The following is a 12,588-nucleotide window of genomic DNA, read 5'->3' on the forward strand; positions in this document are numbered from 1 at the left end:
GCTTTCCCTGTGGCGCACTTATTTACTCCTCAGCTAACGGAAAGCTAGGCCAGAAAAATCTGCCTGCACTTTCCGCTTTCTCCGTTTTCTCTTATTTTCAAAATTCCTTTTCCAAGCATCTCTCGGTGCAAGTAGATGAGGATCCTGCCAGTATGCGCTTAACTGGTTGTGGCTCACCGGTGAGATGTCAGGATGTGTCTCAGTGGCGCGGCTGGTCACACGCCTGCAGTTGGGGGTCGGCACCTCATCGATTAGTCACAACTTAATGTGAGCCACACACACAAACACCAGTAGGATCCCAGCCTGGAGGGGGCCAGAGCCGATTGAAAAAAAAATTTTTTTTTTTTGCAAAGGAGGCTGGGGTTGCAAGAAAAGAACCACTAGCACTCCTCCCACCCACCCCATCTCTGGCATCACAAAGTACAACAGCAACAAAGGAAATAGGATGTGTGTTTTTCGAACACCTATCATCTGTGGCTTGAGGCAGCTGCCCCAGTCTGCCTAACGGTAGAGCCAGCTACAGCCTCTCTTTTGCTCTGGCAAGAAAAAGACTGATATGACAAGTTTTTGACAGACGGGGAGCTCTTGTCAAATCCCTCCCTGCACCCCCCCCAGCTCCCCGTTTTGGAAAGCTAGATCCCGCAGCCCTTTTTTGGATTGACGTCGCACCTTTGGCAGCAATGATGATGGTCATGTCCAATTAATTGCCTAAGAAAAGGGGGAGGGGGAAAGTTTCTGGAAACCAGACACGGTGGGGCAGGGGAGACGGAGGGGGGGGGAATAAAACCTCCCTCTGGCTTCTTGGCATGCTATGAAGAACGCTTGCCTTAAATTGGAAAGACAGTCCAATTTACACATAAAGGCAACACATTAATATTTTACTCCAGAGAGCGCGGGAGAGCGAAGGCAGCTGTCTAGTTTTGGAGGGGGCATCTGCGTGCGGGGGGGGACTACAGACTAATCTTTCTCCTCCCCCCCCCAACATCCTCGACCTTCCTTGGAAGAGAAGAGAGAGGATTTGCTAAAAGCTGGGCCATGATGCACACACACAAAGGGCGTCAAGGAAATGAGAGAAAGAATCTTAAGTCATGGAAACGGGGGGGGGGGGGGACGGCTTATTTTAAAGCTTTCAGATACAGCTGGTCAGAAACCACAATTGGGGGGTCCATTCAGAAAGCACAGGTAAAGCCACAGAACTCAAACTGGCCCGTTTCAATTGCCATTGCACCAAAAGAAAGGGACTAAGTTTCTAGTCCCCAAGCTTCAAGGCATATAGGAAAGGGGAAGAGGATGCCAAGGCCCTGGTCCGACCAGCTGAAACTTCTCCAGCCTCTGTGGCTCCTTTTCTCTGCCCCTCCATAGGATGTGCATTCTGAATTAGGCCAGAGCGCTTCCCGATTTCTTTCAAGGTTGCAGAATCGGGCTTCGTTGGGGACAGGAGACTCGTTGCAGCCACAAGCCATGACTGACCTTGAGGCAAACGCCGGCTTTCTCCCTCTGGCCTTGGGCTCCGATGCCAGCCAAGGAACTGACGGGGCTGGTTGTCTGACAGCCCCAGAGGGTGCCCACTTGTGCCCAAGACACCATCCAGACAAGCCTGTGCCGGAGATACCGCGGGCCGCTTTCCAGCTTTGTCGTCGTCGTTCCCCCCCCAAGGCCTGGCCATGCAACCTCCTTGCCACCAGCAAAACTCCCCGTCTTCTTGGCAATCTTATTTTGATCTCAGCAGCCTGTCGTTTCGTTCGGCCCTCTGAGGAGCTAATTATGTCGCTGTTAATGAGGCACAGGTGCTAATTCTTCCCAGCATTTAATGAGCCTCTTCCAAGGTTGCTGGCAACTTCTGAGAAAGGGACAGACAGCTGGCCGGGGAGGAGGGGAGGAAGCAGGAGAGCCAAGAAGACGTGGCTGCTTCTTCCTGCCTCTCCCCCCCTCCTCTTCGACTTATTTATTATTTTTATTTGTTTTATTGCCACCCACACTTATCCAAAGGTCTCTGGGCGGCTTGGAACAATTTAAATGCAATTAAAAGATAAAAATATGAAAAAATTAAAAATACAGTACTCTAAAAATTGCCATCAGGACTCGCCATCCCATCTCTGACCCTCAAGAGGCCGACCCTGATCCCGGCCTCGGTGGCCCCAGAGCAGGTCCTTTCCCCAGAGAAGAGCTATCAGACACTGACCAGCCAGCAGGGGCACCCGTGGATTCTGGCAACGCTTCCCGGGCTCTGATCCGTCCGCCTCGTTAGCCAGACGGCAGCAGCTCCTTTCTCTAGATATGGACCCGTGCGGCTCCGAAGCCTGTCAAACCGCACGCAGGGGTGTGCACGCGACGAGCTTTCCTTGTAGGTTTTGTGACAACATTTAAGTGACAACGCCACCGTGAAACATCGGCACCATCGTGAACCGGTGTCACGTTAGCAAATCTAAAAATGAAGCCCTCTGTTCTTGACAAGAAAAGAGGGACAGTGGAAAAAGGCATCTCTCGGAACGCATCTCCCAGGAATGGCAGAAGAGCCTGGGCTTCACTTACTTAAGCGCCCTTGTGACCAGCAGCCCCAGATTTTTTTGGGGGGGGGTTTCTGGGTTTGGGGGCTTGGTATGTTGATATGTGTGCGTATGCATTTGCGTGTGCATGCGGGAGTGCGGGAGACACTCATGGCTGAGAGAAGATTCAGACTAGGCATGACCTTTGGGTGTTCTGAGCACCAAAACTGGGAAAAGCAAAGGTCTGCTGAAGCGCCTACTACAGTTTAAAAGGAACTTGTCCTGCTACTCATTAATTTCTCATCCACCAAGTTGCCCTTATAATTATCACTGCTGTGAGCATGCAAATAGTTTGTTACGTTATGATTAATACTGTGTTGTGCGGTCCTTCCTGACAGAGCTGGCAAAGACTCTCTGGCTCCCCCTCGTGCCCAATTCTGATATTGCACTTGGAAATAGTTGCGCAAATAACAAAAATAATTATGTGCCATCAAGTCAGTTCTGACTTACGGAGGGTTTTTCAGGCAGAGTACTCAGAAGTGGCTTCCCATTCCCTTCTTCTGGGGGCGCCCAGGTTGACTCTTCTCTTGAGAGGCCCAGTGGGGAATCGAACCCCCAACTTCTAGCTCTGCAGTCAGAGACCCAAACCATAAGAATCATACGTAAACCCACATCTACTCACTAGCAAATCTACCTTTGGTCTACTCACAAGTAAATTTACCCCGGTTCACCTGTGAGAAAATTCACCCCATCTGCTCGCAAAATCGGTGAGTGTGAGAGACAGACAGAAGTGGGAGGGCGAAGAATTAATAGATGAGGTGGAAATGTATTCTCGAAGGCTTTCACGGCCCCCGTCAGGGGAAAATATTGTCTCCCTGGGGAAATCCCAGCCACCCCATCCCTGCGGCTTCCTGGAGGGACACAAGCGAGCCCCTTCGCTCGGAGAAAGGCTCAGTTACAGCTTCATTAGAGCAGGGACGGCTGGAAAGCAGACACCCACACCCTCAACACACACACACATGCACCCTCCTGCACTTCAGTGCTTTTGACAGCTCTCCCGGCAGCCGAGGCCGAACTGCCGCCAGAGAGCCTCCCTCCGCCTGCCCGTCACACCGACAGGAGTTGTCAGCCGAGAGGATGCAGAAGGCCTGGAATTGCAAATCGTTCTGACAGAGCCGGGCTTTTTCTCTGGAGGGAAGGATGGAGGAGAGAGAGAGAGAGAGAGAGAGCACGCAAGGGAGAGGAGGAGGAGGAGACGCCGGGAGGGGAAGGCGCAGGGAAGGGCTCCCAGTCCCAGCTTCATCAGCGCTAATCATGTTTTGCTAATTCCACTCACTCAGGAGTTGTAGCTCATTTCAGATGCAAGAGAGTCGGCCTTGAATGTCTGGAGCAAAGGCAACTCGCAACCGGAGGAGCAGCCGGGGCCTCCCCTCCATGCGCTGCCCGCCAGCTGCCCTTGCCTGGGGTGGCTCGAGGATGCTTCGCACAGATCCCGTCAGCGGAGCCCACCCTCCAAGCTGTGGGGCTGCCCCCTTACCCCTGGCTCAAGGTTGACACAGAAGGACAGTGACATGGGGGGGGGGGAGAGCCGAGAAGGAGAAGAGCAAAGGGGGGAGAGTGATGTAAATCAGAAGAACAATCCAGACTCAACAGAGATGACCCAGATATTCCTCCTCATCATCATCATCTTAGAACTGCAGAACTATATTTATTTGATTTTTATACCACCCATCTGGCTGCCAAGGCCACTCTTGGGTGGTTTACAAAACAAGAGCAGAGCAACAAGGATAATCAACAACCAAACAAAATATAAAAGGTACTAAGCGGGTACACAAGGAAACCACGTCATAAAAGCATAATAAAGTAAAATGAAAGCTAGAAGGGACCCTATAGATCATCAAGTCCAGTCTTGTCACGGATGCCCAGGGGAGGGAATCGAATTCTTGACCTCTGACCTCAACCACTGAGCTCCTCACCAGTTTTGTTGGCTAACAACTCCCAGCATCCACAGGGTGGTGCTGGGGGGGGGAGCTTCTGGGATGGGAAGATGCTGAAGTATGTACATTTCTCTATTGGGTGCCTCTGGAGAGTTTGGACGACCACTCTCCCTCTTCTTTTTTTAAAAAGGAACTTTCCCAAGCTTTGGGCCTGATGCACCTTCTGAAATGTCACACCTGCCTCAGAAAGGAAGGGCGAGCAAACACGACGCAAGATGAGACCCAAACCAGTCTTCTGTCTCTTCATTCCTACAGGGGCCTGGCGAGGTGTCCTGCCTTTGGGTGGAATGAAATGATGGATCAGACGGCCGGTCTGGAGCGACGGATCCCCCCCTCACCAGATGCTCCAGGCAAACAAAAGCTCGGTCTTGCAGAAGACCCCCAAAGGCCGTTGGACAAAAAAAATTAGGAGGGATCCTTCTCTCAATCCTCAACACAGGAACAGGCAGCATCCTCTTCGGGGAGCCTCTTTGGTGCCTGTGTGCACATTCGAACCCAGGCCAGGAGAGGTCAGGGAGGTTATTACTCTGGACCGCAGCTCCCAGAAGCCCTCACCTTGCTAGATGGAGGTCCTAGGGATGATGGGGTGTGTTGTGAGAAACCCCCTTAAGGGCCCAAAGGAGAGAAAATGGCCCAGGGGGGCATCCCCAGGTTCCGGCTCTTGGTCGAAGGCTACGGGCCTCTCTCTTCCTCGTAACACCTTAGACCAGTAATTCCCAGCTTAGGAACTCATGAACGACAACTCCCAGAAGCCTTCCCCACTCGCTGTGCTGGCCACGGTTTCTGGGAGTTGCAGTCCGAGGACACCTGGGTGAGCCACGGTGGGGAATCCCCCCCCCCCATATGGAATTGGTGGCAGTGGCAGTGGGGAAATCCCGGATCCTTTCTCCCGAGGGTCACAGCCAAGAACTTGGCCCGCTGCTGAGCCTCCCAGCCCGCCTGCTCTACCAAACATCTCCTCTCTAATTGACCAATCACTTACACTAATGACCCTGTCAAACGAGGAGGCAAAGGGGCCTTCAGAGATTCATCATCATCAGCCACTGGAAAGCAAACCATGAAAAAGCAACTCGTGGTGGCGGGGGGGGACAGTCCCCCCTGTGTCCAGAGCATCTGCAGTGCCAGCTTGGGGGGCTCTGGAAGGGGCTGCTGCTCCCCCATCCCACCCAGCTTCCACCAGAGAAGTACCTGCCTGAGTTCCCATGGAAAGAAGGAATCCGCAGTGCAACTGTTTCTGGACCATGTCGGTTTCGGGGCCGGTGGGTGTGGAGTTCCAGTCTTGACTCCGCTCCTCCTCTGGCCACAAAGGGGTCCCATGCATGCCACCCCTTTTTCCTCTCTTTGGTCCTAATCCCTGTGAGAGAAAGGGAATTTTATATAGAGAGACCCTGAGGAATATCTCAAAAGGGGGAGATGGGATCAGAAGTCAGCTAGTGGTACCTGAAAAGTATCGCCCCATGATCTTACAAAGGGGGCACTCTGACATGTTTGCTGCGCACTTAGGGGTGAACAAAACACAGCAGAGAATCACACAGAATTTTTACTGGCCTGAAATAGGGAAGCAGATCAAAGAATTCTGTAAACAATGTGATGTGTGTCAAAGGCAGGGGAATAACCGCGACAGGACCAAAGCAAAGTTGTGCCCTTTGCCTGTGATTGACACTCCGTTCAAATGCATAGGGGTGGATATTGTGGGACCTTTGCCCAAGGCCACAAAGAGGGGGAACAGGTTCATTCTCACCATTGTGGACCATGCCACAAGGTACCCTGAAGCCATACCCTTGACTAACATTGAAACCAACACAGTGGCAGATGCCTTGGTGGGGTATATGTCCAGGATGGGATTTGCCTCAGAAATAATCACAGATTTGGGCGCATCGTTTACATCGAAGCTCAGGAAACGCTTATGGCAAATCTGTGGAATTAAGCACAAGGAAACCACTGCCTATCACCCTGAAAGTAATGGGTTAACTGAGAAGTTCAATGGGACTCTAATGCGCATGATTAGGGCTTACTTGGCAGAGAATCCAAACAATTGGGACCAGAAGCTGCAATCCCTTTTGTTTGCTTATCGATCAGTGCCACAAGCCAGTACCGGGTTCAGTCCGTTTGAACTTTTATTTGGGAGAAGGGTGAAAGGGCCCCTTGATTTGATCAAACAAAATTGGGAGCAGATCACCCAGGATGTCCCACAAGACGTTGTAACATACATAGACACCTTGATGAATGACCTAAAGAGAAACCTAGAGCTAGCGGCAGAAAACCTGCAAGCTCAGAAGGTCAGACAGAAAACATGGTATGACCACAAAGCTAGAGAGAGGCACTTTGACCCAGGGGAGGAAGTGCTTTGGCCTAGGCCCTGCAAAAAGAACAAACTGCAGCTGGGTAGCCCAGAAATAAAATACTTGGGTCACATAGTAGGGGGAGGAGTGATAAAACCCCTAGAGGCCAAGATAGAAGCAGTTCGTGATTGGCCCAGACCCAACACCAAGAAAAAAGTCAAATCATTTCTTGGGTTGGTGGGCTACTACAGAAAGTTCATCCCGAGGTTTAGCGAGATAGCGACTCCGCTGACCGATCTGACGAGGAAGAAGACTGATGACCGCATCCCGTGGACCAGCGACTGTGAGGAGGCGTTCCAGAGGTTGAAGGAGGCCCTCATCAACTATCCAGTGCTGCGTGCTCCAGACTTCGACCGGGAGTTCATCATCTACACCGATGCGTCTAACAGCGGGGTAGGAGCAGTTCTTTGCCAGGAGGATGAAAATGGGGACCAGCATCCAGTGTCCTACCTGAGTAGGAAACTCCAGAAAGGTGAGAGACATTTGGCAACCGTGGAAAAGGAGTGCCTGGCCATAGTCTACGCGATCCAGAAGGCCAAGCCTTACATCTGGGGGAGACATTTTGTTCTGTGCACTGACCATTCACCACTGCAATGGTTAAAGACGATGAAAACCCACAATAGCAAACTTATGAGGTGGGCTTTAAACCTGCAAGACTATGACTTTGAAGTGAAGGTGGTCAGAGGGTCAGTGAACTGTGTTGCTGACGCCTTGTCAAGAAGACCCGAAGAATGAAGACGGCAAAGAAACATGGACTATGTATATATAGTGGTGACAAAAAGTTAAATGTATTTGTTTATTAAACATGCGTGGTTTGTATGAATAAAGGTAACTCGATGTATTGTAAATGGTAAATGTTTAACTTAGAGTGTAAGTATAAGTAAGTATGATATTGTATTGTATAACTGTTTTAGTATGTTTTGGATCCAGGTTGTTTTTTTGGTGAAAAGCACCTTAGCTTTCCCCCTACAAAACAACTTATAAAGAGGGGAGGTGTTACATACAGCACTGATGTTACCTGTCTGTCATGGGTTTGGAGGGAAAGTTCCATCCTATGGGGAGTGGAAGGCGGGACATCAGGAGGAGGGGCTGTACTGTATATATATGTGGAGTTTGTGTGGAGAAGTTAGGAGAGCTGAGGAGAAGGAGAAGAGCTGAGAGAAGAAGCTTGAGTGGGAGTCTGTGTGTCAGACAGGGTACTACTGTGTGTCAGTCAGTACCAACCTGATAGGTTCAGGTGTCTGTAGGGTTAGCCAGAACTGATAGGTTCAGGGTCTGTGCTTTATGGAGAGTGTTCTGTGTGAACCAAACTGTGTGTATGTATGATTGAGACTAAGCCACGTTACTGTATCTTATTCACCTGATCATTTTATTTTCCCTGTGTGTTATGTAAATAAACCTTGTTCTTTTATTTGTTTAAAAATCCATCCCTGGTCTGTGTGACTCCTTACAGGGAATGGTTGGTGGCAGCTTAGTGAAACTGTGGCATATCCCAGTAGGTCTGGGTTTGCCACCCCTTTTTCCTCTCTTTGGTCCTAATCCCCTTTCGGCAGAGCAGCCATTCTGTTCAACAGACACACGCTCAGCACTAGGGCACTGCACTCCCCCCCCCCCCCAAGCGGGAACACCAAGAGATCCTCAAAAAGTTTGGCAATTGGTAGACCGAGCAGGATGGTGCAAAAAAGCCAGAAGAGGGACAGATGCAGGGCGTGGGGAGAGTCCAGAGGTTGAGCTGGAGAGGCCTTGAGGCCTCTCCTTTGGCCCGCTGGCAGTCGGTTGCACGTTTTCACTGAACGAGAGAAAATACCGAGATGTCACTGAATGGAGAAATAACCCTTAAAGCGGGACAGAACGGCTGTGAACAGTGCAGCACAGATTTCAATCCAGAATCGACCCACATTTTGCTTCATCAGCACCCACCTCCATAAACCCCTCACGAAGGATGTCCGGTGGGCAGTCCCAGCAATGCCACCCCCTCCTCAGATGGGGGACCCAAGCTGTGTCCGAGCCCATCGGGAAGGGGCAGAGAAGTGTGCCATCTTTGCGCTCCCTGCACGTTACGGAGGCTGCAGGATGCGTCTCCTGGTGCCGACCGGCAAGAGTCCCCAACCTCCTGACATTCCCCCAGTATTGACGAGGAGTTTAAATGGAGGGCCCCCCAGCCTGCGTGCACACACACAAGCACACAGAGAGCCTCCAATAATGTCATTATGGAAATCACAGAGCAAACATTGGGGGCAAACGGGGTGAGGAGGAGAGGACAGAAGGGCTGGCCACACCAGACGAATGCTGTTGTTTCGCTCTTGGGCAATCCATCACTGCATAGCACCTCTGTGCATGTGCAGAGTGCATTCCCTTTGCTGACAAGCGGTTCCTGCCAGTCCCATGAACCTGACTCCCCACCGTGTCTCTCTTAAAAATAAAAAATAAGAGTGCCAAGCCCAACTTTTCAAACCCTGTCACTTAAAAACACAATTTAACAAACTTCTTCTGCTAAACTGAGCTTCCTGTCAAATTTACTAGGATTTAACAAATGTTTGCAAGCTAATTAGGACTAGGTGAATAAAGTAATCCATAAAAACTGGCCTTTGGTTGGCAAGCATCCTGACCCAGAAACAGAAGAGGAGGAAGGAAGGAGGGAAGATCTTTTTAATCGTCCATTTTGGAGAAGAAAACCAAGCCACAGCAACACGAGAAGGCAAAGTTTAATGCAGTCCTCAGTTCTTTTTTTTTAACAATACATTCATGTGGATTTTAAGAAACATTTCGAACTCCATGCTCAGGCTTAGTGTGGAAGGCCAGGTTTGGAATAGTAAGGCGTGGCATTGTCTTGCTAGAGCGGAAGCAAACGTTTCTTGAACCAGCCGCTAATTTGGGGCTCCAAATTTAAACCAAATTAAAAGTACACGGGACCTTGAACCATGAAAGAAAGAATTCAGTGAATAATTAAGAAAACGTGTCATGCATCTTCAGAACGAGATGTTTTGGAGAGGTGAATTTGAGAGACCACGTGAGTTTCAGCTCTAGCTTTTTCATCCTCGGACCACGGACAACAGGTTAAGACCATGGAGGGCGAGAAAAACCCGACAGACATCCCAGACAGTGCTGTGTTTACATTCACATCTCATGCAGAACGGTGTGTACTCTGCATTTTAAAAAGTGGGAATGCATTAAAATCCAATGCCCAAACAAACTCACATTCTGCACCAGGAACAATTGAGGTTTTGTTTTTTTAAAGAAGAGTTCTCTGTCCAGAATAAAATCAGTGAAATATTTTAACACTATCACCCTGAAAAAGTAACCACAGGAGGGATGTGCACCAACCCTTAATTACTGGATTTTTTAAATTTCTATTTTTACAACTGGGTTCCTGGCTTCTGCAGCCTCTGGGAGCCCCAGGCAATATTTTCAAGCTTATCTTCAGATCCATAAGGACTAGAAACTTGTTTTTAAAAAGAGAAAGCAAAGAGCTACAAATGCCCAGAATTTAGTACCTGTTCTTGCTACACCGGAGTGAAACGGTGGCACATTCGCCCCTACTGAATGAAAATAATTATTAAACACTCGGGTGTGGAAAATGCCCTTATTTTACTAGCTTTCCCTCATTTTTTTTCTTTAGGAATAAGCCACAGAAGAGGAAAGAACCTTCCGGTTAAACCATCCCTATATTTCAAAAGAAACAGTGTCTGCCATGACAAAAGTGTTTCCCAACAGATTCATGATGCACACATCAATTTTTCTCTTACTGTTAGTAGTCCCACAAATGTCAAACAAACCACAATTTAAACAAAAAATTAAAGACATGCTACACAGTGTTCCCCATTTCATGGGAAACCCTCTGCATTTAACAGCAGGATCTTTAAAAGAAACAGACATGAATTCCTTTTGCGGCAAAAATGCATGCCTCTGAACACATGCAAACGTCAGGTCTTGCCCCAATGAGGACCAGCAGCTTGACTGAATGAAAAAAAACCACACACACCAGGTCTCCCTAGAGAGATGTCCGCCATCAATATTGCACAGAATCTTACCACCTCAAGAGTTGCGAGCTACTTTGAGAACATCCCTCCCTCCTTGCATTGCGCACTCCCATGAAAAAAGCAGATCGCTCTAGGTAACTCGTGGAAGTTAGCCAATCTATATATTTCTGTGGATAACCAAAAGTGCTTCTCCCTTCCTGAAAATAATTCCCAGATGGTGGGGAGGAGGGGAAGGGAGGGAAGGGGGGAATCTGTCATATATTCCTTGCCCAAGTTTCCAGGACCTTTGGGACCCTACCTTGATCTGGATCTCCTGGGTTGTGAATTTCAAGCCTGTTTGATACTGCAATTTTTTTTAAAAAAAGTTGTTTTATTTCCTGAAATCTTCAGACACCACCGGATGGGGTTAATCTTTTCGGTAAATAATTAAATAAATAACCATGTCCCTGAATTCAAATCCAGAAAAACCAGTTCAGAGTTTTAGTTTTGCTAGTGTGTTGGCCTTGCCCACATCCATGGCAGGTTAGCCACCGTTTCTCCCCCCCCAAAAAAAAAACCAGAAACCAAAACACCAGAGAGATCCTTCACAACGATTAGCCCCACATTCCCCCCCCCCGGCTGCTTAGGGATGTGATTGTTACATACAGCACTGATGTTACCTGTCTGTCATGGATTTGGAGGGAAAGTTCCATCCTATGGGGAGTGGAAGGCGGGACATCAGGAGGAGGGGCTGTACTGTATAAATATGTGGTGATGCCTGTGTGGTGAAAGAGAGATACTGGGAGATGCTGAGAGACACTGGGATGTGACGAAGCAGCAGCTGGGAAGAAGAAGCTGTTGTGGGAGTCTGTGTGTCAGACAGGGTACTACTGTGTGTCAGAGTACCAACCTGATAGGTTCAGGTGTCTGTTGGTTAGCCAGAACTGATAGGTTCAGGGTCTGTGCTTCAAGTTAAGGGTTCTGGGTGAACCAAACTGTATGCTTGTATGAGTGAGGATAAGCCACGTTACTTTATCCTATTCACCTGATTGTTTATTTTTCCCTGTGTGTATTTAAAATAAACCTTATTCTTTTTATTTGTTTGAAAATCCATCCCTGGTCTGTGTGACTTCTTATAGGGAATGGTTGGTGGCAGCTTAGTGTAACTGTGTGACATATCCCAGTAGGTCTGGGTTTGTCACATTGATTGGTGTCCAGCGTGTGGGATACGACTGGTCCAGTTGTCCAGTGGTCCAGCAAAGCCTTGGCAGGTGTGCCCAGAGCAAGGGGGGTCTAGTCAGGGACAGTCTGAGGCGCGTAGGTAATCTTCTAGGTGTACCTCACGGGGAGGTGCGCTAGTAGAAGAACGTGCCAACTGGGGAGACTTAGATTAAGGTGCTCTGAGGCAGCCTAGTTTTGGCGGGAAAAAGCTGAGGCAAAACTGCATAGTAACAGTGAGCTTGCCAGCTGAGAGGCCCAGCAGAGGGGGGTAGGCTCTGACTCGATACTGTTGCAATTTAAGTGCTGAAGAACAGCAGCAATCTCTGGGGAGAGCTGGTTCTGAGGCAAGAAGGAAAAAAGTGGTCGTTTTATTTTGAGGCTTGACTTTTAAAGCAGCCTGTTCTGAGGGGGGATTATGCCCTTGACTCGAAGCCAAGTAGCAGACATGAGTGAAGTGAAAGACCCCCAGATTGACCAAGGTTCTGAGGATGAATTTGGCTCAGTGCAGGGTGACAGCACAGGAGAGCAGGACCCAGAACTCAGAAAAATACTCCTAGCCCAACAGCATGAACTGAGGGTGAGG

Source organism: Pogona vitticeps, chromosome ZW-PAR (assembly GCF_051106095.1).
Source record: "Pogona vitticeps strain Pit_001003342236 chromosome ZW-PAR, PviZW2.1, whole genome shotgun sequence".
Classification (NCBI taxonomy): Eukaryota; Metazoa; Chordata; class Lepidosauria; order Squamata; family Agamidae; genus Pogona; species Pogona vitticeps.